The sequence below is a fragment of the Chrysemys picta genome, chromosome 10, assembly GCF_011386835.1.
Source record: "Chrysemys picta bellii isolate R12L10 chromosome 10, ASM1138683v2, whole genome shotgun sequence".
NCBI lineage: Eukaryota > Metazoa > Chordata > Testudines > Emydidae > Chrysemys > Chrysemys picta.
The window spans coordinates 62643654-62668253 of NC_088800.1; the positions used below are offsets into that span (position 1 = coordinate 62643654).

Sequence of the window (24600 nt, forward strand, 5' to 3'; positions counted from 1 at the left end):
AACATTGATACTGATGTCATAAGAGGAAATGAAGAAGAGTGGAGGAAATAACCTCCCAGCTCATTATCTGGACTCTGGTGGGGATTGCTATTATGCCAGTATATTAAATTGGCTGGAAATGTAATAGAAAGATTAAAAATGAAATTAACTGCCCAAAGTTTAGTAGACACGAATGTGCTGCTTTTGAAAGAGTTAGGTGGCTAAAAAGAAACTAAAATATGAGCTGGGCTATTTCATGTTTGCCTACTCCATGCATCTTGTAATTCTCCCACACACAAAAAAGACCATTTATTCCCATTTTTCATCAGATTTGTTAGCAGTTGTAATAATAGCTTAATTATTTTGTCAAAATGTACTGCAGACCACTTACAATTACACTATGATCGTTAAACTACACTTGTCAAGTAAGTGAATATAGTGCAGTTTGGATTTAGTTGCCAAGCCTTTTTCTTTGTTCCCTTGCTGATTTGCAGTATTTGCTGATTTCCACTGAGTCTTCCCAGATATTTGTGAGGTTCTGCGCTGTGGCCGAGAGTTGGTAAAATACTTAAGCTCATGAGTAATCTTAAGAACAAGTAGTCTCATTTATCTCATTGAGACTATTTATATGCTTAAAGTTGCACATGAGCTTAAGAACCTTATTGAATTAGATCAATGTTAATTTAATTCTGCCTTCCAAGCAGTCTCATCAGCTGGAGTCTGGAGATGGTTGTTGAGGTTTTCAAAACAGTTTAGGGGATTTAGACACATTTTCCATTACACTTATTAGAACAGATATGTGTCTAGCTTTGAAAATCTCAAGCTGAATGCTGCAAGGTTTGCTTCGGCCTAATTCTGACAAGCGGGCAATGATGAAATAATGTTGGGAGTATAGGTATGCAAGACCCTACCTGACTTCTGTGTAGCCCCTTAGTTCATCCTTTCACACTATTTAACCTTTTTTTAAAAAAGGTTTAAGACTTCTGTCCTCTTTGATGTGAATTTAAGTAGCTAGTGTCTAAACGGATTTGACACTTGTTACGCCAAATTAGTCCTAAAACGGAGACTGGGCCACTGATTTTGTTATGTCTGAGTGAATTGTATCATATAGCTGATACTTGAGTGACACTATGCAAACCTGCCCCTGCCATGCATACATACACACATCCATCCCTCAAATTTGTTGGAAAATAACAGGTTCCTAGTGATGTACTGAGGTTGATTGCACTGAATATCCAGCATTTACTATGCTTATTTTCTCTTCAGAGAAGACAGTTGCCTCCTGAAAATTAGTTTAGCTTCAAAGCTTGAAAGAGTTCAGTAGTATGGGACACAGTTTTCTAGTCAGCCATAGATGGAAGAGGGCATTTTTCACCACTGTGGCTATTTGGGTATCCATTGAAACTGAGCAATCCAACGTTGGTGGGTTTTTTTTTTTCTCCCACTCCATTTTCTGATGTGCCTTTCTCTGAGGTCATCCCATCACTTTTGTCAAAATAAGGTTCAAACTCTTCTCCCCAGTTTCTACTTGCTAGAAAATTGCATGTTGTTTACAATATTAATTCCTTTTTTGTGAGCTGCGGTAGGTATGTTTTGTTTTTGGTAGCTCTTGCACCAGTGAGTATAGGAAAAATGCCACCATCAAAACATTTAAGTTCTAAAGTGCAAAGAATATGTCAGGCCAACTTAATTTTTAGCCAGTGTTTCATATATTCCCTTCCAGCTACACTGAAAGACTTCATAGCTATAGTTTACAGTTAAGCTAGTGATCAAACTAGTTAGGCTAGTTATGGTATTGATTATTACAAAGGATAACCTAAGTTTGTAGCCTATTTATAGTGATTGGGGACCAAATTTTGCTCTTAGTTATGCATACAAGCTAATTGGCTTAATTAGGGTTGCACATGTATAATAGAAAGTGGTATTGGGCCATGGGTCCCTCTGCATGTGATTTTCTGCCACATCACTCCCCATAATTACTCCTGGGGGAATTCTGCGCCACTGCGCAATGCATAATTTTGCAGAAATTAACGTGCATTTTTCCTTTCCACCATAGAAATGGGCTGCAGTGCTGCTAGCTGCCACTAGGGACCACTGGACCTGGCAGAGCCCAGCTCGCACATAGAAGACACTGTCGGGGAGAGGGAGAGGGAGCTAGAGGGTTCCTGTCAGTTGCAGTTCCCAGCATGCCCTGAGGGAAGGAGAGGGTGGCATGCAAGCCTGGGACCGAGCATCAGGCTGTTTCTCCCTCTGGATCCCTCGGCTCTGGGTGGGGAGAAGGGTGGGTGTCTGGGCTGGGGGGGCCACAGCTGGGCTCTAGGGAGGAGGGCGTACAGGTGTCTGGGCAAAGGGTGGCCCTGAGTCTGGGCTCTGGTGTGGGGGGTGCGGGTATCTGGGCCTGGAGGCCCCCGTGGCTGAGCTATGGAGGGGAGAGGGTGCGGGTATCTGGGAAAAGGGGGGGACCCGTGGCTGGACCCTGGGTTGGGGAGTGGGTGCAGGTATCTGGCCGGGAGAGGGTGCATGTATCTGGGCAAGGGGAAGCCCCGCAGCTGGATCTGGGGGGAGGGGCTGTGGGTATCTGGGCCTGAGTGGTGGCCATGGCTGGCCTCTGCAGGGAGGGGTTGTAGGTGTCTGGCTCCCCGGCTGGGCTGTGGTGGGGGGAAGGAGGCAGAGAAACAGGAACTGGGTTGTCATAGGGGTTTCTTTAACTCTCTACTCCAGGGAGAATTTTTGTGTGTCTGTATTGTTACAGACATACTTGCTGACAGGTATTTTGAAATAAATTACCAAAATAATTGAAAATGGCATTATTATGTAGGGTTATTTTGATAAATAAAATTTGCAGAATTTTAAAATATTGTGTGCAGAATTTTTAATTTTTTGGCACAGAATGCCCCGAGGAGTAATCATAATAACTGATCCTATCCCCGATAGGGTGCTGAGGGATAGGAAAGTCCTTTATTAGTGACGACGAAGACAAATTTATACGTTGTCCAGAGGTGTTTCTTCCTCTCCCTGAAATGGTGGCTTGGCTCAAGGAGTCAAATAGCTGATTAAGGAAGATAGGGCCATAAAGTTCTGCAATCCCTTTGCTGCAGGAATCTTAAAGGTTTGATTTCCCGTGTCAGGAGCAGTCATAAATAGAAATGATTGTCTACCTCCTGTTAGTGTATGTGGTGTGCCTCTTTATGGAAGACACCTATGGTATAATCAAATCACTCTGATTGTAGTAGTTGTCAGTATGTAAATATTGATTTGATACTCCAGTGAAAACAAGATGCTCATTCCTTTTCAAGGACTGCAGGCATTTTAAATGAGTGACACATTTCCTCCTCAAAAAGTTTGGAGTTCTCAGGGCTTACTTTTTAGTCCCTTAGCAAGTCAGTGTTCTAAATTATGAACAGAATGTGGCGGTGAATGTCCCAGTTTGTTTTGTCCTTTACTGCTTGATGCTGATGTGTTCTATTTCTATTTCTTGAAGGCATATATGACATTTATGTTTTTGACATTTTGTCTCTACCCCCTAGGAGCTGCTATGTCTGGGTATTTTGTTTTAATCAAGTGTTAAAGTTCTGTGCATTGTATGGAACATTTTGTATTTCCTAACAGGTCTCTGGCTGTTGCTTTCTAATGTGTCGGAGCCACTTCCTATTGAAGGCTTATAAAATAAATCATCCTTTTCTTTGCTAGTATGTCTGGTCACTTATAGTAAAACCATGTGTCTGTAAATATCACAGCAATCAGTAACATGATTAGATCTTACATTACTGGGAGTAAAAATAACCAGTCTTCGTAGTTACCTTGTGCTTTCATTTGCTGCTGTGCACCAATCTTTCTAGATCTTGATCCTTTTCCTTTTAGCACATGCGTCTCATGATAATACACTGATGCACATATAAAAGAATAAATTTATTTGATAGAAAAGTGTGCTTTTGAATAAGAACATAATAAGTAGAAGGATCAGTTCAAAAGAGCAGAAAATGTACTATAAGTTTCCCTGGAAAAATCCAGTGTGCTGTTTTGAGATTGCACTACTACTTTTGTTGGTTGGCTATGTTCTTTCCCTCAACATGCTACTCAAACAGGACTTGTTACCAACATTAGTCCTGATGAGTTAGTGTTGAAGTCAATGGCTGGCTTGTGTTATGAGCCATAGTTTTGTTGCAATCATGAAAAGAATGATAGTCCTGTTAGATTACTGGACTGGATCTCAGCATATCTGAGTTCAGTTCCTTGCTCTGCCACAGACTTTCCGTGTGACCTTGGGTATGTTGTTTAATATCTCATGCATTGGGTCCCCAGCTGTGAAAATGGGGATGATAATGCTTCCTGACCTCACATGGTCGTTAAGGATACATTTGTTAATGTCTGTGAGATGTTCAAATATTATGGTGATGGGGAAGCCTAAGCATCTAGATGGATATTGGTGTAGAAAATGCATGTGGTAAAATGTAGAGTGGGAAAAAAAAGGATTCAGAGCAGCCCCACCTTCTTTCAGAACGTACATTCCAGCTTGAGATGGGTAGGAAGATATAATTTAGTCTTTTTACGTTGACACTTTTGGTGCAGGAATTACAAAATCGGTCTCTAGTGTTGAATTCAGTGGTGATACCTTTGGAGCAGGGGGCTGTGTTTTATACAGTGCTTAGCACAACGGGGTCCCTATCCTGACTGGGGCCCCTGGGTGCTACTGCAATGTAAATAATAATAATAATACTTACTATAATGCTTTGAGCTTTGATAGCACCTTCTAGCCAAGGATTCAAATTCTTAGGCTTGGTCTACACTACCCCCCCTAATTCGAACTAAGGTACGCAACTTCAGCTACGTGAATAACGTAGCTGAAGTTCGAAGTACCTTATTTCGAATTAGTTCAAACTTACCTTGGTCCACACTCGGCAGGCAGGCTCCCCCGTCGACTCCGCGGTACTCCTCTCGGCGAGCTGGAGTACCGCAGTCGACGGCGAGCACTTCCGGGTTCGACTTATCGCGTCCAGACTAGACGCGATAAGTCGAACCCAGAAGTTCGATTTCCAGCCGTCGAACTTGCCGGTAAGTGTAGCCAAGGCCTTATAAACCTTAATGAATTCAGCTATACCCCATCAAGCAGAGTGTTTGCCACCGGTGATGTAATATCTCCATAATACTGTCTCCATACAGTCCATCTTGGGAGTCGTTATCCTGGCTGTTCAGCCACATAACTCAGAGTAGTAAATTTCTCGGAGAAACCCCAGCATTCTATAGATTGTGGGTATAACTACCTACCACTCCCAACTCCTCACAGTCCTCCTCACTCTCTGCTAGCTGATATGGTCATGAAAATAACCTTCTGTTTGCACAGGAATATTTATTTCTTCTTAGCTAGTGATTAAAGTAGTTTCATAGTGTAGCTAGTTACTTGGTTCGCTACAAAGCCAATATTACAGTTGCTTCTATTTTTCCCAGCAACCAGATAAGGCAAGAGGCTTTTGTCTCCATAAATTAACTGTTTATATTAGGGTGACCAGAGGACAAGAACAAAATATCGGGACACATGGGAGGGCAGGGCTCAAGCAAAAAAAAAGCCGGAGTGCCGCTGAAGCAAAAAAGGAGGAGTGCCCCGAGCCAAAATATTGGGACAAATGGCGTCCCGACCATACATCCGTCGGGATGCGGGACAAACAACTGAATATCAGACAGTCCCGATTTTATCGGGACGTCTGGTCACCCTAATTTATATTAATAATAATATATGGGATAACTGATACGTTTAAACAGATATTCAACTAAGTAATCTGCATTTAGCACTAGAATAAAAGGGGTAAGGGATTAACATCAGTATTTAATCCAAATCATCTTGAACGCCTGTGATCTGTGGATTGCTTGGTATACTTCTGGCAAATGACTGACATTTGTGATACCATTGATAGATTCCAAGGCCTGAAAGGAGCATTGTGATCATGTCATCTGACCCTCCTGTATAAAACAGGCCAGAGAACATCCCCAAAATAATAAAAATATCCAATCTTGATTTTAAAATTGCCAGTGATGGAGAAGCTGCCACGGCCCTTGGTAAATTGTTCCAATAGTTAATCACCCTCACTGTTAAAAATTTACATGTTATTACCAGTCTGAATTTGTCTAGTTTGAACTTCCAGCCATTGGATCATCTCTTACCTTTCTCTGCTAGATTGAGAAGACCATTATCAAATATTTGTTCCCCATGTAGTTACTTATAGATTGTAATCAAGTCGTGCCTTAACCTTCCCTTTAAGATAAATAGATTGATCCCCTGAGTCTACCATTATAAGGCACGTTTTCTAATCCTTTGATCGTTCTTGTGGCTTCTTCTCTGAATCCTCTCCAATTTATCAGCATTGTTCTTGAATTGTGGACAATGGAACTGAACACAGTATTCCAGCAGCAGTTGCACCAGTGCCAAATAAGAGGTAACATAACCTCTCTACTCCTGCTTGAGATTCCTGTGGTTATGCATCCTTTTGGCCCCAGTGTCGCACTGGGAGCTCATGTTCAGCTGATTATCCATCACAACCCCAAAATCGTTTTCAGATTCACTGCTTTCCAGGGTAGGCTCCTCCATCTTGTTAGTATTGCCTATATTCTTTGTTCCTAGATATGTGTTTACGTTTACAATGTTAAAACACATACTGTTTGCTTGCATCCGGTTTACCAAGTAATCCAATCCACTCTGTATCAGAGACGTATCCTCTTCATTATTTACCACTCCTGCAATTTTTGTGTTACTTGCATACTTTATCAGTGATTAGTTTGCTTTCTTTCAGGTCATTGATTAAAATATTAAATAGTGTAGTGCCAAGAATTGATCTCTCTGGGATTCCATTGGAAACACATCCAATTGATGATTCGCCATTTACAGTGATATTATGAGACCTGTTAGCCAGTTTTTAATCCATTTATTATGTGCCGTTAATTTTATATCACTATAGTTTTTAATCAAAATGTTATATGGTAGCAAGCTAAACACCTTACAGAACTCTAAGTATATTACATCAACATTATTACCTTTATCAACTTGACTTGTAATAGCAGGTTCAGTTTAGAGTGATCCCTGCAATCAGGGCATTCTAAACACAGTTTTGCTGCCCTTTACTCATACAGTAAGGATAACAACATTTCATTACCCCTGCATTCAAATACTAGAGTGATCATTTTGGCAAAGCAGCTCCATCTGCTGCATGACTGGGCATCTCTATGCAAATATGATCTGCTCCTGAAGCCTCTTCCCCCAGCTCATAACAAAATGTCATGGGAGAGCTCATTCAGACCCTGCTTACATCCTGTTTAATCTTTTTAAAAATTGACACAGCGTTAGCTTTCCTCCAGTTATCTGGAACTTCCCTGGTATTCCAAGACTTATTGTTCTGATCAATAGGCTTCATGTGGAATGTGTCTGCTATTTGGCAGTGTGGTCTGTAGTTCACATAGAAGGTGATAAGAATCCTCTAAGATCTTCTCCAAAGCCTCCCGTCACTAGAGCTTGAACTCAGGGGTTTTTGGCGTTTCCTTGGCTATATCCAAAGGTCAGAAGAACACATCAGACCTGCAACCAATTTAGACTTCATAATTCCATACACTGTTGAACAAATAAGACATATTGAACCAAAATGTGCATAATCACTAGGATCATCCATCAGTGAAAAATTTAGCTTATAATAAAATGTGGTATGTTAGCAAGTGACAGTTTTCTTTTTAACACATTTGTTACCCAGCAAGTTTAAAAAAAAAATCAGTATGTGAAATAAAGATTTGTATTTAAAGTACAGAGATTATTGCCAAAGACAACTGAATAGTAAATAGTCAAAGGTTACTAGATGTGGTATACCTTAAATATTATTTTGTGATATTAAAGAAAATCCATATGTACAGTGCACACATACATATATGCACAAAAGGTTGATCACTTTCCAATGCTTTCCAAGGAGGGATGGAGTGGCATGCTACTCCTGTGATGTGATATCACCACTCTCTGCTTTTCCTGGCTCCGTGTATACCCTTTCACAGATTTTTCAGAGTGGAGGACAGGCTGATCCATTTTCTAAGTCACCATGTCTTGCTCAGTGTTTAGACTTCCACATGGCATAGGCAACATAGCAGGGATCTATACTGCCTCCGTCTGTGTTCCCTCCCTGGCTGCTATCAAGGAGCCACTTGAGGTCCCAGGCAATGGTTGCATGGCCAAGGAGAGGGGAGCAACAGCCTCCCCTGGCTCTGTGCAGAAGGGGGTTCCCTTCCTTATAGGTATCAGTATTCCTACTGGCAGTGAGTCTGGATGTTGTCAGTTGGCCATTTATTACAGGAGGTCTTGAGGAGGGAATTAAAGAACAGTGTAGTGATGTTTAAATCATGCATGGTATACAGTTTAATTCCTCTTCCTTCTTGAATCCAGCTCCATGGTTTTCTTCCCTTCTAACATTGCATGTGTCTAAGTGTAGTGAGGCTGAGTGGCCTTCCTCCAACCAGGAGAGCGAGAGAGCATTACACACCCCTTGGAGGGCGGAGCCTAGATCGCCCCCACCCCCCTCACCGGAAGTACTGGGGCGTGGCCAAAAGTATAAGAGGCCAGCCCTGCAGCACAGATGGGGGAGAGCCTGCAACAGAGGAGGACGCTCAGCCTGTTCTCCAGAGGCCCCGAGAGGAGCCTGTGCCTGGCTGTTCCCGATCCCCAGATGTGGATGATGACTGGCCTGGAGTACCTGCTGCAGTTTACCCTGAAGAGCCGGAAGGGGCCTGGAGGCTGCAGGTACCAAACCCCGGGGAGGCAGGAAGTAGCCCAGGGGCAGCCACGGAGCAGCCAGCTGCAGAGCCCGGCGTGGCTCAGTCGGCGTGTTGCGGCTGTATCCCCGCTGACACAGGGGCAGCCAATCCTGCCCGTGCCAGGGCCCTGGGCTGGGACGCGGTGGAATAGGGTGGGCCTGCGTCCCCCTGCCAGCCCACCCCGGGTGGCTGACCCCCTACACGGTGCAAGGAGACTCTAGCCCAGGACAGAGACTGTTTGTTTGCTGGCTGCCTTAGCTCCGCCCAGGCCAAAGCCAGCCCTGCGAGAGTGTATGTTTGCTGGCTGCCTGAGTTCCGCCCAGGCCCCAGCCAGCCCTGATAGACTGTAGTTAAAGGGTGAGTACTTGAGCTACCCCAGTCCAGGCTAAAGCCTGGTATTGACTATTAACCGCGCAGCCGTATTGGGGTTTTTGCCTGTCTTACAGACTCTGGTCCTAGCCTGAGTGGCTTCCCTCCGACCGGGAGAGTGAGGGAGCATTACACTAAGCATTGCATTAATGCAAAGCAGCTGGACTTGGCTACCTAGAGCTGTTAGAAAAAACTCTTGCTGAGACATAGTGTGAAGCAACCAAGACTGGATCTTGCTTGCATTTCGTTCTGGCGTGGCACTGCAGCAGATATGGCTCGATGACCCTGCATTATTCCATAGTGGTTAGGAGTTCATGACAGCTTGAATCACTGTAATGTGCTGATTACTGAACTGGGTAAGTCACTATCTCCCTTGTAATAATTACAGATTTCCTCTGTGATTTTTCTCCTATTTGTTACCACAGCAACCATGTAATAGCTCAGCTGAAGAGCTGTCACAGTGATTTAAAACTGAAATAGCTCAGCCTTTTACTGCACACTGGTTCATCTTTCCTCTTGTTCCTCCCCTGCCCCCTTGCAGCCATGGCAACCCATCAGTGGCATTCAAGTCTGCTGTGTTTCTCGGTGCAACTAGCAAGACAGCCAGCTCTTGGTTTTTGTTACTGCTACTACATAGCCACTGCTTTTATTGTGTGTGCATATGTATTTCTCTTTAACTCTACAGTTCAGAGAATGAATGCACCATGGGAACATGAAAGTACATTGCATCGTGATGGCTAATTATATATACATACATGCATTCATGCATGCATGCTTACTGTGCAGGATATCAAGGAAACAAATATAAGACTAGATATTTTGTAGGAATCGTGTTCCCCGATATTACAGCTGTGGCATTATAAGCCAGAGCACAAGTGATGCGTTACAGAGCTAATCTTTAGAGACACATGCTATTTTTTAATCCCACAGTTATAAGGAAGATACAGTATTTGGAAACTAGGAGGTCATTTGAAACAAATACATTCCAGTTCTAGATCTGTCACTACTTTATTTCTGGACAAGAACATTCATTGAGTTGATTTTGAATCTTATACAGATGTGAGGTAAAGTGCTACCCGATGTGTTAAGTGACAGAGCAGGTACCCTCTATGCCAGGGGTAGGCAACCTTTCAGAAGTGGTGTGCTGAGTCTTCATTTATTCACTTTAATTTAAGGTTTCGCGTGCGGTAATACATGTTAACATTTTTTAGAAGGTCTGTCTCTATAAGTCGGGGGTGGGGTGGAGGTGCAGGGCAGAAGGCTGGGGGAGGTGTGGAGAGGTGCAGGGCAGAAGGCTGGGTGTTGGGGGGACTCGAGGTCAGGGTAGAGGACTGGGGGTATGTGGGGGTGCAGGGCAGAAGGCTGGGTGTTGGGGGGACTCGAGGTCAGGGCAGAGGACTGGGGGTCTGTGGGGGTGCAGGGCAGAAGGCTGGGTGTTGGGGGGACTCAAGGTCAGGGCAGAGGGCTGGGGGTGTGTGGAGGTGCAGGGCAGAAGGCTGGATGTTGGTGGGAGGTCAGGGCAGAGGGCTGGGGGAGGTGTGGGGGTGCAGGGCAGAAGGCTGGGTGTTGGTGGGAGGTCAGGGCAGAGGGCTGGGGTGTGTGTGGAGGTGCAGGGAAGAAGGCTGGATGTTTGGAGGAGGTCCGGGCAGAGGGCTGGGGTGCGTGTGGACGTGCAGGGCAGAAGGCTGGGTGTTGGGAGGAGGTCAGGGCAGAGGGCTGAGGGAGGTGTGGGGTGTGCAGGGCAGAAGGCTGGGGTGCTCGGCTCGTGGGGGTGCTCCCAGCCCCCTGCCCTGAGCGGCTCATGGCAGGGGGCTGGGAGGGATATGCCCTGTTCCACCCCCTTCCCCCAGGCTCTGTCCCTACCTCTCTCTGCGTCCTCTACAGAACAGGGAGCACGCTGCCACTCGGCTCGGCTCTGCTCCGCGCCCCCTCCCCCTCGCAAGGCCCATTGCTGAGAGGGAGGAGGAGGAGGGGCCGGAATGCACCACGCTTGGGGAAGAAGCGGGGGAGGAGGGAAGCTTGGCTGCCACAGGACCAAGCGTCTGCCTCCTGGCATCGCAGGGGAGAGCGGTGTGTGGGGGGGTCCCAGCCCCCCGCCTACCGCTCTCCCCTGCGTGGGCAGGAGGCAGAAGCTTGGTCCTGCGGCAGCCAAGCTTCCCTCCTCCCCTGCTTCTTCCCCCAGCGTGGCGCTTTCCGGCCCCTCCTCCTCTCACCGGGCAGGCAGTGTGCCACTCAAAATCGGCTCGCGTGCCATGTTTGGCACGCGTACTGTAGGTTGCCGACCCCTGCTCTATGCAGGCATGTGGCCTTGTTTTGAACTGAAGTGACTATCTTTCTCTCCAACTTCACTCAGCCTGGGTTTAGATTGAGCACTGGCAATTTGTAAGAGCTAGATACATTAAAATAGATGGCTGTTTTTTCTCCTCAGTTGAACTGCAGAGTTGCTGCTAGATTCTTTTCTCTGATGGATCTTTGGTCTTATGGCAGTTACTGAAGGAAGCTGACATCAATGATATTTCTCAACAATGCAGTTAACAGCAGCTGTTTTCAAAGGAATAAAAAAAAAAGTACAATTTAAACTTACATATTTTCATCCAAGCAATGTAAGGGTCATAAACTTTGTGTGTGTGTGTGTGTGTATTGGAAGGAGTACTGTATCTATTGTGTTAAGATTTTAAGAATTTACTTGGAATGCTTTTGACAGAATGACAAATTGAAGGGTTTAATTACTAAGAAGAAAATTTGTTGTTGAAAGGTGTGTGCGTACGTATGTATTTAGATATACATAGAATCAGAGAAGATTAGAGTTGGAGGAGACCTCAGGAGGTCATCTAGTCCAATCCCCTGCTCAAAGCAGGACCAACACCAACTAAATCATCCCAGCCAAGGCTTTGTCAAACCGGGCCATTAAAATCTCTAAGAATGGAGATTTCACCACCCTCCTAGTGAAATAGTGTTTCCTAATATCCAACCTAGACCTCCCCCACTGTAATTTGAGACCATTGCTTCTTGTTCTGTCATCTGCCACTACTGAGAACAGCCTGGCTCCATCCTCTTTGGAACTCCCCTTCAGCTACTTGAGGTCTGCTGTCAAATCCTCCCTCACTCTTCTCTTCTGCAGACTAAACAAGCCCAGTTCCCTCAGCCTCTCCTCGTAAGTCATGTGCCCCCAGCACCTTGCTAATTTTTGTTGCCCTCTGCTGGATGTGCTCCAATTTGTCCACATTCTTTCTATAGTGGGAGGCCCCAAACTGGACACGATACTCCAGATGTGGCCTCACCAGTGCTGAATAGAGGGGAATAATCACTTCCCTCAATCTGCTGGCAATGCTCCTACTAATGCAGCCCAATATGCCGTTAGCTTTCTTGGCAACAAGGGCACACTGCTGACTCGTATCCAGCTTCTCATCCACTGTAATCCCCAGGACCTTTTCTGCAGAACTGCTGCCTAGCCATTCGGTCCCTAGTCTGTAACAGTGAATGGGATTCTTCCGTCCTAAGTGCAGGACTTTGCACTTGTCCTTGTTGAACCTCATCAGGTTTCTTTTGGCCCAATCCTCCAATTTGTCTAGGTCACTCTGGACCCTATCCGTACCCTCCAGCGTATCTACCTCTCTCCGCAGCTTAGTGTCATCTGCAAACTTGCTGAGGTTGCAATCCATCCCATCATCAGATCATTAATAAAGATGTTGAACAAAACTGGGCCCAGGACTGACCCCTGGGGCTCTCCGCTTGATACCGGCTGCCAACTAGACATCGAGCCGTTGATCACTGCCCCTTGAGCCCGACAATCTAGCCAGCTTTCTATCCATCTTATAGTCCATTCATCCAATCCATATTTTTTTAACTTACTGGCAAGAATACTGTGGCAGACCGTATCAAAAGCTTTGCTAAAGTCAAGATATCATGTTCACTGCTTTCACTATATCCACAGAGCTAGTTATGTCATCATAGAAGGCAATCAGGTTGGTCAGGCATGACTTGCCCTTGGTGAATCCATGTTGACTGTTCCTGATCACCTTCCTCTCCTCCAAGTGCTTCAAAATGGTTTCCTTGAGGACCTGCTCCTGGAAAAATCATGGGACTGAGGTGAGGCTGACCAGTCTGTAGTTCCCTGGGTTCTCCTTCTTCCCTTTTTTAAAGAGGGACACTATATTTGCCATTTTCCAATCATCTGGGACCTTCCCCGATCGCCACGAGTTTTCAAAGATAATGGCCAATGGCTCTGCAATCACATCAGCCAATTCCCTCAGCACCCTCGGATGCATTAGATCTGGACCCATGGACTTGTCATGTCCTTAACATGATCCTTAACCTGTTCTTTCACCACTGAGGGTTCCTCACCTCCTCTCCATACTGTGTTGCCCAGGACAGCAGTGTGGGAGCTGACCTTGTCTGTGAAGACGGGCAAAAAAAGCATTGAGTACTTCAGCTTTTTCCACATCATCTGTCACTATGTTGCCTCCCCCATTCATTAAGGGTCCCATACTCTCCCTGACCTTTTTCTTGTTGCAAACATACCTGTAGAAACCCTTCTTGTTACCCTTAACATCCCTTGCTATATTCAAAGGTGTGTCTTTGTACATGTGTGTGTAACTATTTTTTGAAATGTTTGCTAGTCAATGTATAGTCACCATTTGCTTTCCTGTTCCTTCAATTAAAATGAGGGTCACCTTAAGGAAGCTAGAGTTCTCTCTTACATTTTTAATCCTCCCTACATAATGTGTGGGGTGTTTTTTGTTTTGTATAGATTAGTTTTGTCTTCAGGAAACAGAAGAATGAATGACACTTTTAGAATCCGTTTCATTTGACAATTTATATCTTGTTTAGTTTCATGATCTCTTAGAAAGCTTAGGTGGGATGTTGGGTTGGTGAACAAATACAGATAAGGTTTGAGCAGATAAACCTTTACTTAGGTTTAGCATTCTGGGGGGTTGGAGATAATTGTGGGACAATTAATCTAAAAGTATGAGTCTGTCATTATGAGGTTGGTTTGTTTGGCCCCTTTGAAAACTAGACTGGATGTTCCTTTTTGTGAAACATCAGAAGCTTCATAATGAGGTTTTAATTTGGGGTATTTTTCCAGTTTTTTTAAATGAATAAAAATTAAGTGCACAGTTGATTCAGAATATGCCAGTTTAAGGAAGTATTTGAGACTTAGGATTTGTACATACAGATTAGTAACCAAGGTAATCATTGCAATCTCAATTTTATGCATTTTAAGACATTTTTTAAAATTTGGCTGCTAACAGGGTAATAAGTGTATAGTTTTGTGTTTTACCAGTCATTTATCCATGAACCTAACAGATAGGTTTATGCCAAATATAAGGATAGTTCCACAACTGTAACCAGAACTTGCTGAACTTGTAAGAAACTGATTCTAAACCCTCAAACATACCTCCCGCATTTGATTCTGTTCCAGTACAGTTTTAGACCTGTACTCTGATTCTCCAGTGTTTCCTTTGGGAAGGCTGTACTATGTTCCAAAGAGGAGAAAGTAATAAGGTTGTCCTCACAAGTGGCTTCAACAGTATGTTAATTAAGTCATGTATCTTTCATTTAGCTCAAGATTTGAGAAATGAAAAGTTGTTAATATCTGATGGCTCTTTGGGCTGGAGATCACAGGGTGGTAGTTTGTTCAGATCTTTGTTTGTTTGTTTTAAAATCACCACCCCCTCACTCAGGGCTATATTAATGGAGAATCACTGGATGAGGACACTGGGATTAGAGGGGGTCCAACTCCACATGCAACAGTGACTCACAAGTGTACTAGTAGGAAGTGACCCAGTGCATATCTAATTTCTGTCAGCTGGCACAGCCTGCCAGGGAACTGGGCTTGAGCAGCCTCATTTAGAGGAATACGAAGGGCTCAAAAAGTGGAAGTGGGAACACAGTGCTAGAGCAGTGTTTCCCAAACTTGGGACGTCGCTTGTATAGGGAAAGCCCCTGGCGGGCCAGGCCAGTTTGTTTACCAGCCGCGTCTGCAGGTTCGGCCGATCGCGGCTCCCACTGGCCGCAGTTCACTGCTCCAGGCCAATGGGAGCTGCTGGAAGCGGCCAAGGGACGTACTGGCCGCCACTTCCAGCAGCTCCCATTGGCCTGGGGCAGCGAACCACAGCCAGTGGGAGCCGCGATCGTCCGAACCTGCGGACGCGGCAGGTAAACAAACTGGCCTGGCCCGCCAGGGGCTTTCCCTACATAAGCGACGTCCCAAGTTTGGGAAACGCTGTGCTAGAATGAGGGCTGGGAGGAAGAATCTGCCTTGGGAAAACTTAAGTATTTGAAGTCAGGTCTTGTTTAGCCTAAATCCACTTCTGAACGGAAGTGGCACAATAGTTATAGGTTTGTATTTCTGTAGCACCAAGGAGCCACACTCATGGACTTGTACCCCATTGTGCTAGACACTGAACAAACACAAAACAGACAATCCCTGTTCTAACTGGTATCCGCCTTAGTAAACAGGGAAAGACTAAAGCGGCTATTTAGATTGAACTATACTCTGACCCCCAAAGTTGTCCCTGTAGGTCTGTATGGAAGCGTTAACTGCTGTTGCCCTTGCTGTATCTGTTCTATGGCTAAATAAAGGTCTTCTGTCTCCAGGGCTGTCCATCTGGCATCTTTCAACAGCATTACAATTCACTTAAAATATAGATATTAATTATTATACTTCAGAGGAGAAAATTTTTAAATATAAATAAAAATCAAACATTTTAAATCTGTACCTTCTTGTAACTCTATTATATGGGCACAGAAACTGACAACTCTATCAGATTTTTACTGATGTTCCACTTCCTTGTCAAATCCACAATCTACCCAAAACCCTATCTTGGCAAGAAGTAGGAAGTTCTTTGGGTTTATAGATAAGTGCGAAGTAGATGTCATGAGAAAGAACTTTGCTTCAGGTTTATACCTCTTAATTTATTTCTTGTCATGTGAATGTATGTACTTTATAATGCAATATGTTGTTAATTTCACATTAAGATGTAACAGCTTACACTAGCTCCCGTGCTTTTCAAGTGACACATGGCCTGATGTATTAGGTATTTATGTTGTTCCTCAAATAGCAATGGCTGGAACTTAAGTTGTTAAAACTATAGTAAGATGCTTCAGCCTTGATGTGAAGACCTACATTTTGTCACTCCTATATTACATGCTTCCCAAATTGTGCATCTTTATGCATCAGTGGCCTTGGTTCTCAGAAGGCTTTTGAAGATTTTTTAAATTTCATTTTGTTCCTCAAAACTTCTTAGAGAATTAGATCAATTCAATTTAAAATCTCCTCAGTTTTGTAACGTCTCTTTCTGTAGCTTTTGTGGGATGGAAAGAAATGCTGTTCACATCATGATTCTTCCTGGTTCACAGGCACCATCACTACTACTCTGTAAGATCCATGAGGCCAGGAGCACCCTTTACCACAGCTGACCTGCTGCATGGTCTGAGATGTGCAAGCTAACACATATGCTATTTATTTCCGTTATGTATACTACTTTAGTGGATTGTTAGTGTTAAGTCTGCATCCTTGTGCTGATACACTATACAAAGCCTATGTCCTCTCCCTACCAACTCCTTCCTTCTAGACCCCCAGTCTCTGGGGTCTCCAGCCTGAGTCCTAACCATCCCTATTTCCACCTTGCCCCCGGGTCCTTGATGTTTCTCAGTCCTTTCTTCCCCCACATTAATACAGATTCTGCCCAGCACACACACCTGGTTCACTAAAACTCCCAGCAAGTCTAGGCACCACCAACTTCTATTGAGTGGCTTCTGAGCAGTTGGGAAAGATTGAACACCAGTAGTGGGCTATTTTCTTTGTTCCAGTAGACATGATTTGATCGAGACACAGGATACATTGTTCTCAGTCTAATTAATCAGAGAAGTATGTGAATTGTTGATAAGCGATATCAGATGATAAAAGGAAAACCTAATTTATAATTTACATATAGCACAATGCTCTTATAACTCTAGCAAACTGCTCCGATCAAGTACCCAGTCAGACTGTGTTCTTTTGATTAATGCTACATCCAAGACACTACTCCCACTTCTGCAGTATTTCTGCATTTACCTCTTTCCAACTCATTCTATTTGTTTTTTGTGATAAAGCTGTTACTACACCTCACCTCTTCCACAAAGTGTTATCACTCAGAATAACTCAGGGCTTCAAATTAATGTGTCTAAATTTAGGCTTCAGGCTTCCCCCCCCCCCCCCCCCAGGGCTTTATGTAGACTTGGATTAAAGATGTGATGTTAGATCATGTTAAGTAGCTCAATCTATTGAACACCTTCTAAAGGCAGTGAGATGCACTAAATTGTACTTTAGCAGATGCTAAACTGGCCAAATTAAAACCTCGAATGGAAACTAGGCCTTAACTTAACTAGGTGGCTTCTTGTTGTTTGGTATTTGTACTGCAGCAGCACTTAGAGGCCTTAGGGCACCCTTGTGCCCTATGTGCTATATAAACATGTAACAAAAAGATGGTCCCCGTTGTGGAGAGTTTGCTGTCAAAACATATGCTAAAGTATAACTTGTCTTGTCCTGATGAGTCTTAGAAAGTGTTGGAATGAGATACTTAAACCAGTCAAACAGCACACCTTTAAATTTTAGTCTACACAAAGCCTTAGAGTGGAGGCCTGGCATCATTGATTTCAATGGCATAACTACCTTCTATTCTACTTAGTATGTTTGAAAAGAAACTCTGCTTTTGGATTGATAAGTGAGGCATTAGTTGACATAAAGATGATCTAAATTTCACCATTGATGTTCCTTTAAGCAGTGGTTCATTAGCTCATTGGGATTAGAATATTTAGGATATTTTGTGACTGGTTTTACTGTTCTGTTGGGAATCCCATCTCATATATATTATTTCATGATGTTTCATATCTTTACCATTTTTACTGCAATATTCTGGTTAATAGATAAGGAGCATGGTGGAGACATAATTGTTGCCAAGTATTTAAAGAATATAAGCACCAAGAAAAGCAAGGCATAGTTCAGGGTGATACAGTGAGTTATATGGCAGCCATCCGTCTCAAAAGACTATGGTGTAAGCACCAAAGCAGTTCAGTTACTGCATGTCATGCTGCAGCATCGCAAGTGGCTAAAAAGTCCAATTCTCAAGCAATAGTCCTTGCCATAAATAATGCAGGCAAAAAGTGCAAGACCAGAGGATGAAACTAGTGTGCTACTAGCCCTTGATGCCGTCTTCGCTTTCCTCTCTCTTCAGCCTCTTTGACGTCCTGGTGCAGCACAGCCTTCTATTGTGGCCTGTTGCTAGCTGCATCTTCCCCGCTTGCAGTGTTGATGTTCAAACTTTTCAAGTCCTGCTGACAAATGTCCTTGAACCTAAGCCTAGGTCATCCCAGTGGTCTTGGATCTTCTGCAAGTTCTCATACGAGAGATCCTTTGGAATGCATCCATTGTCCATCCAGTACAAATGACCAAGCCAACAGAAACATATGAGTTGGAGAAAAAATTAGAGTTGGCAATTTTGCTTTCTCAAGTACTGTGGTGTCAGGAACTTGGGTTTCTCACTTGATATTTAGAATAAAACAAAGATAGCAAGTGTGGAAAGTGATTAGTCTTCTCTGATCCTGTAAGTGGTCTAGGTCTCACTACCATGCAGCAGCATTCTCAGCGTGCATGTCTGATAGACCCATATCTTAGTGTTCAATGTTTAGTTTCCTGTTTTCCCACATGCATTTGGTCAGTGGGCCAAATGAGGTAGCTGCCTTTCTGGTGCAAGAATTAACTTATCTCTAGGTGACAAGCTTATCCAAAGTTGATCTTGGATAGCAGAACTTATGCACAACTTCTAGTGTGGAGCTAGCTATTAAAACATCTGATGCAGTCGGCACACCTTTTGCCATAATCGTTATCTTCTTTAGAGTGATGGTTAGTCAAAATTCAACAAAAGCTAGAGCAAAGCTATTGCCAAGGTACTGGAACTCCTGTGTATGTGATGAACACTGCATCATTGGTGGGGGAAAAAAAGTTCTGCTACCAGCAGGAGTTTGACTTTGCTTTTTGCTCTTACATGTGTAAAGTTGAAGAGTTTTCCATCTGATCTGTTATGGTGTCATAAACATACAGCTAAGGGTAGCATAAAATCCCTCCTTACCTGTAAAGGGTTAAGAAGCTAGGATAACCTGGTTGGCACCTGACCAAAAGGACCAATAAGGGGAGAAGATACTTTCAAATCTGTGGGGGAAGGTCTTTGTTTTGTTCTCTTGGAGTCAGCAAAGGAACCAGGGCAGGGCAAATACATCATCCTAAGCATATCTGGACTAAGCATCTAGTAATAGCAAAGAAATGCATTAGATTATCTTTTGTCTTAGCTTGTGAATTTTCCCTGTGCTAAGAGGGAGGTTTATCCCTGTTTTTGTAACTTAAAAGTTTTACCTAGAGGGGAAATCCTCTGTATTTCAATCTGATTGCCCTGTAAAGTTATCTTTATCCTGATTTTACAGAGGTGCTTCTTTTACTTTTTTTCTTTCTTCATAATAAAGTTTTTTTTTTTTGTTTTTTTTTTAAGAATCTGGTTGGGTTTTAGTGTCCTAAAACCCAAGGGTCTGGTCTGTGCTCACTTCGTTACCTATCTGGTTGGTAGAGTATTCTCAAGCCTCCCCAGGAAAGGGGGTGAAGGGCTTGGGGGATATTTTGGGGAAACAGGAACTCCAAGTGGTCCTTTTCCTGAATCTTTGTCTAACTCACTTGGTGGTGGCAGCATACGGTTCAAGGATAAGGTGGAATTTGTGCCTTGGGAAAGTTTTTAACCTAAGATGGTAAAAATAAGCTTAGGGGGTCTTTCATGCGGGTCCTCACATCTGTACCTTGGAGTTTAGAGTGGGGAAGGAACCCTGACAGATGGTGACATACATTGCTGGTGCTAGGTGAGAAAGCATGATGAAGCAGAGAAAGAAGAATGTACTGAAGAGTGTTGGTGCCAAAACACATCGCTGTTTGACACCACTGCAGATTTCAAAGCTGTCAGGTTGGTCACCATAATATTGAACTTCAGACATCATGCCACTGGGGAAGGATTGAATCAGACTGAGGAGAATGGGGTGCAACCACATCTCTCTAGCAGTTGGAAAAGACTTTCTGCTGACCAGGTCAAAAGCCTTCATAAGGTTAGGCTGAATATTGTGGGGAAGATTTTTCGAATAGTGTGATCCATTAGGCTATATCTTCACCGCTGAGTTAACTTGTGTGATCAACTTCCACGTCTGAGCACCCAGATTGACCTAGCGTGGGTGTGAGCAGCCACACTGCCAAAGCCCTTCCGTGTCATTGTGTCCTCATTGTTGCTATGTTCACCTGTGTGTCACTACCATGGCAAATCTGCTGCTGCTCCTCACTGCCAAGACTGGGAAAAGTAGAACAGGCCCACTTATTTTCTGAACGGTAAACATCTTGTAGGGTGGTGGTGGGAAGGCGTGTTCGATCAATAAAATGAAAGTAAATAAGCACATAGGAAGAACAAAAACTCAGGCTTGTTTGTAACTATGACAACCTGTGTACTTGAGAACTCAAATGCAATTGTGGCGTTCCCAATTATATCCTGTTCTACAGAGAACCTTTAAGACTATTAGAGGAACAAATAGTCAAAAGTAAATATCAGTGTGCAAAATGTATCCCTGGCTAAAATGGCAGTAAGGGCAGCAGCTTGCACCAGCTGCCTGAGTACAAACCTGCCTGGAACCCCAGGGCTAGCCTGAGCTGCTGCCTGTGCTACCGCCAGCTAAACTGCTCGAGTAGAACTAACGTTTGTCTGCCTCAGCTGGGAAGCATGCTCCCAGGTGCAATGTGAATGTACCCTGTGGAAATGCATGTTTCCATTCCCAGATAGTCATTGCTCATTCCATTATTAATAATGCTGGTGATAATGCTTCTGGTGAACTGTGCAATCCAAAGTAGAACACTCCACTCACTGGTGGTTCTGTTTTGTGCTGGCTTTCTGACTATTTCCTGGGAAACTTTGTCTGTCAAATAAGTGTCTCCCCCTCTTTCAAATGCTGAGAGGCCTTGAGGAATCCTGTTCTCTCTGAGATGCTGATGGCTGTGGACTGTCGTACCATGAACCCAGCACATACTGAGCAGAATCCTTCCACTGAGCATGGCTCGGTTGCTATAGGTTTCAGTGGTAGCCGTGTTAGTCTGTATCAGCAAAAAAACAAAAAACGAGGCGTCCTTGTGGCACCTTAGAGACTAACAAATGTATTTGGGCATAAGCTTTCGTGGGCTAGAACCCACTTCATCAGATGTATGAAGTAAAAGATACAGGAGCAGGTATAAATACATGAAAGGATGGGAGTTGCTTTACCAAGTGTTAGGTCAGTCTAAGGAGATAAGACAATTAACAGCAGGATACCAAGGGAGGAAAAATAACTTTTGAAGTGGTAAGAGAGTGGCCCATTACAGACAGTTGACAAGAAAGTGTGAGTAACAGTAGGAAGAAATTAGTATTGGGGAAATTAAGTTCAGGTTTTGTAATGACCCAACCACTCCCGGTCTTTATTCAGGCCTAATCTGATGGTATCTAGTTTGCAAATTAATTCCAGTTCTGCAGCTTCACGTTGGAGTCTGTTTTTGAAGTTTTTGTTGTTGAAGAATTACCACTTTGAGATCTGTTATTGAGTGACCAGAGAGATTGAAGTGTTCGCCTACTGGTTTTTGAATGTTATGATTCCTGATGACAGATTTGTGTCCATTTATTCTTTTGCGTAGAAACTGTCCGGTTTCACCAATGTACATGGCAGAGGTGCATTGCTGGCACATGATGGCATATATCACATTGGTAGATGTGTAGGTGAACGAGCCCCGGATGGTGTGGCTGATGTGGTTAGGTCCTATGATGGTGTCCCTTGAATAGATATGTGGACAGAATTGGCACCAGGGTTTGTAGTAGGGTTTGGCTCCTGGGTTGGTGTTTTTGTTGTGTGGTGTTTAGTTGCTGGTGAGTATTTGCTTCAGGTTGGGGGGCTGTCTGTAAGTGAGGACTGGCCTATCTCCCAAGGTCTGTGAGAGTGAGGGATCGTCCTTCAGGATAGGTTATAGATCCTTGAGGATGCGCTGCAGAGGTTTTAGTTGGGGGCTGTAGGTGACGGCTAGTGGCGTTCTGTTACTTTCTTTGTTGGGCCTTGTAGTAGGTTTGGGCTGAGGTTCGGCCCTCAGCGGGGCTGTGGGATGTCCCACCGCCTCGCTCTGGTCCGGCGGCAGTCTGGGACAACAGGCACACGGTTAGGGGCTCAGGCCCATAAGCAGGGGCTGAGTCAAGCGGTCCGAAACCCAGGCCCTTAAGCAAGGGCTGAGGCAAAGTCTATAGTGGCCCAGGCCCTAAGTCAGGGCAGGCAGCAAGCAAACAGTCTGTCAGAGGCCCAGGCCCTTAAGCAGGGGCAGGGTCAGTTTGTGATAGCCCAGGCCCTAGGACAGGGCGGGGCAGCAAACAAATAGTCAAGCAGTGGCCCAGGCCTTGTAGCAGGGGCTGGGTCAGTTTGGGGCAGCCCAGGCCCTAGGTCAGGGCGGGGCAGCAAACAAATAGTCAATCAGGCACCCAGCCTCTCTAGGCCAGGGGAAACAGGGGGAGTCTGCCACCCAAGGAGTGGGTGGCAGGGGGGACGCAGGCCCTCCTACTCGACTGCGTCCCAGCCCGGGGCCCTAGCAGCGACGGAAACTCGCTGCTGTCAGTGGGGATCCTGGCTGCAACACACTGACATCGGCTCTGGCAGTGCAGCAGCCAGACTAGGGTCGGCTGCCCCCGGGCTACTTCCACACTCCCCCTCATATGGTACCTGGGCCGTCTTGGTATCGTCGGTGCTCTCCACCAGCATTGGCTCCTCTGGGTAGCTGGCACGGGGCAGGCTCGGCTCCTCCTCGGGGTAGCTGGCACGGGGCAGGCTCGGCTCCTTCTCTGGGTACCTGGCACGGGGCAGGCTTGGCCGCTCCTTCTCGGGGTACCTGGCACGGGGCAGGCTCGATCGGCCCGGTGACTCAGCAGGCCGGTCGCGGCTTGCGGCTGTTTCCCAAGCGGGAGCTCGGCCACGGACGTCTGCTCTCTCCGCCGTCCTGGGCTCCACTGAGCTCTGCAGACGAGCTTTTATACTTCCGGGTCGGGGCCGTGACCTCGGAGGGGCGGGCGCCGGACCCAGTGGCGCTGCCCACGTTGGGATTAGGGGAGGTTCGGCCCTCAGCGGGGCTGTGGGATGTCCCACAGCCTTGCTACAGGCCTATACTGTAGTAGGTGACTTCTTGGTACTCTTCTGGCTCTGTCAATCTGTTTCTTCACTTCACCAGGTGGGTATTGCAGTTTTAAGAATGCTTGATAGAAATTCTGTAGGTGTCATCAGGAATAGCATGCCCGATACCATCACGGCAAACCTGGTGGCTGAACTTTGTGACTTTGTCCTCACCCACAACTATTTCAGATTTGGGGACAACTTATACCTTCCAAGTCAGCGGGACTGCTAGGGGTACCCGCATGGTCCCTCAATATGCCAACATTTTTATAGCTGACTTAGAACGCTTCCTCAGCTCTCGTCCCCTTATGCCCCTACTCTACTTGCACTACATTGATGACATCTTCATCATCTGGACTCATGGGAAGGAGGCTCTTGAGGAATTCCACCAAGATTTCAACGATTTCCACCCTACCATCAACCTCAGCCTGGACCAGTCCACACAAGAGGTCCACTTCCTGGACACTACAGTGCTAATAAGTGATGGTCACATAAACACCACCCTATACCGGAAACCTGCTGACCACTATACTTACCTACATGCCTCCAGCTTTCATCCAGACCACATCACACAATCCATTGTCTACAGCCAAGCTCTCAGATACAACCGCATTTGCTCCGATCTCTCAGACAGAGACAAATACCTACAGAATCTCTGTCAAGCGTTCTTAAAACTGCAATACCCACCTGGTGAAGTGAAGAAACAGATTGACAGAGCCAGAAGGGTACCGAGAGGTCACCTACTACAAGACAGGCCCAACAAAGACAGTAACAGAATGCCACTAGCCGTCACCTACAGCCCCCAACTAAAACCTCTCCAGTAGAGTCTATAACCTCCTTGATGCACTGAGCTCACATGGATGCTAGAGGGAAGATGTCTGGCTCCTGTTCAAAGCTACTCCTATTTGGTAGGATTTTCCTACCTCCTGCATTGTGGGTTTTAAGGAAACCTTATCTTGGCCATTGGTTATCACACTCCTGCAGTTCCCTGGGCTTTGAATATTCAGTGTGAAAGCTTTCAAATTTGGTACATTTCATATCAGTTGTATTTTTTTTTAAGAAAAAGATGGTTTAAAAAAAAAGACCCCTAAAAACAACTTCCTCTTTTACACACCTTTATATGATTTTTTTTTAAAAGATGCACAAGGGTACATAATTCAATTATCATTTTAATTAGACTTCTCAAAGTCTGACCAATAGAAAAAGAAGACTCCTGACAGAAGGAGCTTGTGGAACTTTGAATCATAG

At 44.8% G+C, this 24600-nt stretch overlaps 1 protein-coding gene across 7 annotated transcripts in view; it reads left to right on the forward strand.

Annotated features, from left to right (window-relative positions):
* The window catches only part of ABAT (4-aminobutyrate aminotransferase), a 175484-nt gene that overhangs the window by 47793 nt on the left and 103091 nt on the right, over positions 1-24600 (forward strand). Inside the window, exons 1-2 of one of the 7 annotated variants that reach the window (XM_005295248.4) lie at positions 8573-8740; positions 9201-9479. The exons of 5 other annotated variants lie outside the window; for them this stretch is intronic. The gene's annotated coding sequence lies outside the window, so the exon portion shown is untranslated. Of the gene's footprint in view, positions 1-8572; positions 8741-9200; positions 9480-24600 lie in introns of those variants that run through there. One more of the 7 variants, XM_005295250.4, reaches the window with a different exon arrangement.